This window comes from Pteropus alecto, unplaced genomic scaffold, assembly GCF_000325575.1.
Source record: "Pteropus alecto unplaced genomic scaffold, ASM32557v1 scaffold72, whole genome shotgun sequence".
NCBI lineage: Eukaryota > Metazoa > Chordata > Mammalia > Chiroptera > Pteropodidae > Pteropus > Pteropus alecto.
In genome coordinates, this window is record NW_006436811.1 from 7,619,412 (window position 1) to 7,623,657 (window position 4,246).

The 4,246-nt window shown below is 32.1% G+C and overlaps 1 protein-coding gene and 1 pseudogene across 15 annotated transcripts in view; both read right to left on the reverse strand.

Moving 5' to 3' along the window:
• KLF12 (Kruppel like factor 12) overlaps positions 1-4,246 on the reverse strand; it is a 371,797-nt gene that overhangs the window by 123,239 nt on the left and 244,312 nt on the right. The gene's annotated exons all lie outside the window — the stretch shown is intronic.
• On the reverse strand, positions 986-1,104 carry LOC112481459 (annotated as a pseudogene).

Sequence of the window (4,246 nt, forward strand, 5' to 3'; positions counted from 1 at the left end):
GAAAAGAGGCGACAGAAACCTAAAAATTATGAGCAATTTTACATAAAATCTTTTAAAAGACAAGTTCAGTATGCAAAGCATTATCTACTTAAAACTGTATAAATACAACCTATTAAAAACATTCATTTTGTTGGTTTGACCCATCCTGCATTTACAAGTCCCAATTTCCTCAGTTATAAAATAATGGGAAGTTTGATTAGATAATCTTAAACATCCTTTCCAGCTCTAGAATTCTACAATTTCATAATCTAAGCCTCATTCAGCACTATCATAATCTGGAAGCATAATATTACCTGGCAACAATACTGGGAAAACGTTCATATTTAGTGCAAGAGTTACCATAACATCCTCATGAGCATTAAAAAAGGGCACAAAGTTCTCCAACTTCCCACACCCGATTACCACATTATTAAATATAATTCATTTCTAACAACTGGATAATAACTTAACTCTCAGTGACAGTAACTTTTTTTCTCAAAATAATATACAGAACTTCTACAATGTTCCTTTCAGAGAATAATTTTAGCAAAAACTTATTCTGGAAATTTTAAATTGTCTATGACTGTTTTGTTTAATCTAAGCTAATGATAATAACTGTCTAAGTTCATTATCGTTCTTTTAAGTTTTAATGAGCAAAATTTAATGATAATAATAATAATAAAAATGATAATGATAATAATCCAAAATTCAACATAGACTAATGGGTTTGGCATTTTATTACTGGGCATGAATATAATTTATTCTTATACTTATTCACTCATAAATTCAACAACTATTTAGTGGATGCTTACTGCCGGGGCCCATAATGGCCCACAAGTTCTATTAGCATATGTGAGTCTAGCCTTAACAGAGAGAATTAGACTCTAACAGATCATTTTAGTTACATCTATGTTTTTGTTTTTTAGGTGAGGCAACCCTTGGTTGACCTCACAGATTGCAAGGACCTTGTAAACTTGCAATCCCTTATTTTTCAAAAATTTTTTGACACCTACAGCACCTGGTCTTCCCATGTGGTCTCCCATCCAAGTACTAACCAGGCCCGACCCTGCTTAGATTCCAAGATTAGACAGGATCAGGCTTGTTCAGCGTAGCATGGGCATAGACTCATTTTGGTTATATCTAATTTGACAAAGCTAACATAGACATTATTGTTCTAGTATATGAAAACCCAAAGCTTTTTTTCAGCTTCATTATAAGAACAATGGCTAAAATTATATTAAATTGTTCTATTTCATTCTTTGTTTAATAAAAGATTTTGGTTTGCTATTCCTCCAAAACTTAAGCATACACTTAAAGGAAGAAAATGTGTTCTTTCGAACCTTTCTATATAGATTATAAATTATAGCTCCATTCAAAACATACATAGGCAGAAGTGCAAGGAAATTTTATCCTGCAACAATGAGAAAAGAAAGAAAATATGTCAACAATGGTACCAGACAGATCAACGAAAAAAAGAAATGAGTTGCTGTTTTATTGTTTTGCTTCTACACTAACATAATTACTGACCCATAAAAAAAATAAAAATTAGAAAATATAAAAATGAATCATCCAAAATATTTACTGCATGAATTCTAAATAACAAGATTTCATTTTATACAATGAAACTGAGAAGTGATTTTTTAATCTTCTCAGACACTAAGAAACAAAGTTGAAGAATCACCATAAACTGAACTACCTTTAGAAAAAGCTGTTAGCATTGCGCAGTCTTCTAACTAGAACAGTTTTCATTTGGGTCCCAGCATTATCATCTAATTTCTTTGTAGAACACTGTAAGATGTTTCTTTTCTTTTAATGAAATTAATTAATTAATTTTTTATGGTGACACTTGTTAACAAAATTCAGTAAGTTTCAGCTATATACTAACAGTAAGGCATATATATGTTTACACTGTGTGTTCACCTCCCATAGTTACATTTCTTTCTGTTATCACATATTTAACCCTCTTTACTCTGTCTACCTCTCCCTTCCCCCCTTACCCTTCCTCTCTGGTAACCACTAGTCTATTGTCCATGACCATGAGTCTCTGTTTGTCCTGTTAATTTCTTGCTTTTAGGTTTATATCTCATATATAAGTGATAAGTGATTTTCAACTTTTTTTCTCTGGCTTATTTTGCTTAGCATGATTATCTCGAGGGCCATCCATGAAGATGTTTCCTATTAGCATGTTATATCCATACAGAAATTATTTTATGAAAGACTACTTTCATAAAATATCCTAACTGTTGTATCATTAAAATGATAAAATGTCATTAAGCACATGTTACCAAAAACTAACTTCAAATATATTCCTGATTTATTTCTCTTTTTACTGTTATTATATCCGAAATTCTCATTTGGAAATAGTGACCATTTCCCGCAAATTTTTCTCCTCCTATCTACTTAGACATAAGGTTTCTACTTAGACAGATTTACAAACCAAGGGCTTAGATATAATTCATCATTGTAGAAACATTTTATAATGTAAACAAAAGACTACTTTAACAGATTATGACAATATAGGAGGTGAGAAACATAAAGTTTATTTGCAGAGAGATAGCTTCTGAAGCATCAAGCTTCTCTGAGCTTTGCAACGTGCTTAGACCTCCCCAGATTTCAAACAGCAGTCCACCTTTTACAGGTATCTGCAAGGAAAATATTTAATCCTTAGCTGCTTTACAACAACAAAGAGTGTTCCTTTTATAATTCTGTTGTATATACTAGACAACTATGAAGACCAAATATTACTAGCTCCTTGGTACTGTCAAATACTTGAGAACTACATAGCTTTTGCATGAGCTCGTGCCAAAATATAGAAAATGCTCATAAAAATTGGGAAAGATAAACCAAATCTTTGGACTATAGATTATCTTATTTGGAACCTTGCATATTATATATGTATATATAAACATAAACATTACAGAGGCACATGTGGGTTCCTTTTTCACATGTTGCAGTTGAAATGCAGCCAGTATGTCCAAAAATAACACCTCATCAGTACAAAGAGGACAAAATCCTTATTGCACCATCCATCTGTTTACAGTGCTGACATAATATCAAACCCTCTCAGCCCATACTAATCACTTCTACTGTGATAACGAGGCAGGCACAGTCGTCCATAATTCCAGTTTTAGGTGGCACATACATATACATAAAGCCAGCAATACTGCTCAAACATGGTTTCAACACAGCTATGGCATATTCTTGCTTCTCCTTTTAGGAAAGAGAAAAGACTTGAAAGGCTTGATACTGAAATCATCATTAGGAAGTCATTACTTTCAGAAAGTGGAACACTGAAATGTGCTGGTTCTGAGGTTTGAATCTGTAAATGCGTAGCTATAGTGGGGTCACGAGCACGGGAGACAACCGAGAGAGAACAAAGTTGAGAGGAACCAAGGGAAGCCACCAAACGAAGTACTTAGAGCAGCTAAAAACTAAACAAAAGGACTATACATATTTAAGAAAGTGAGAAAAGATATGGGTATGATATCAGGAAACTAAGGGGTGGGGACACTGAAAGGAACAGAAAATAATAAGGAAAATTTAGTAAGTTTTAAGCACAATGAAGAAGAGAGAACTTAAGAACAAAGAAAGGATTCCATACTAAAATTTTACCCTTGGTTACTAACTACTCAATTCTTGATACAATACGCGTTGCTGTTTTTGTTGTTTTAAATAAAAGCCCATCAAGAATTTTTTCCTGGGAGTGTTGACTTTAGCTGACGTTTTGCTGTTGAAGTCCTTGGTGTGGAAGAGATGAGCAAATACTAAATTCAATGTTGTCTAAAGAAACAACACTCTTCCTAAATATATGAAGATTGTAAGGCAACACTGGATTTTTGTCAAAGAGAATGAGAGTAATTTCATTTTCAAAAAGATTATATAACATCACTTGAAATGGCCCACAAATAAATAACTTTTTAAATAAAATGTCTTAAGAAATAAATGCATAAATACACACAAAAGTGCAGCATGGTAAATGTTTATAAAAACTTTATAAAAACTCTGTATGTAAAAACCTAAAGATAAATATAAACAAGATTATTTTGTCATTATCACTTCCTTTAAAAGTCTGAAAGCCAGTTTTATTCATAATTTAAATAAAATATTATACATAATAGTCTAGAGAACATACTCTTTTCAGTGATCTGGGGATTTCATGTGAGCTTTTCTAATCAGATAATCACATTCCTGAATAAACATTTTAAAATGTAACTTCACCTTTTGGCATTTTGTTGAATGAATGTAAAAATAATTTTAAAACCTCCTA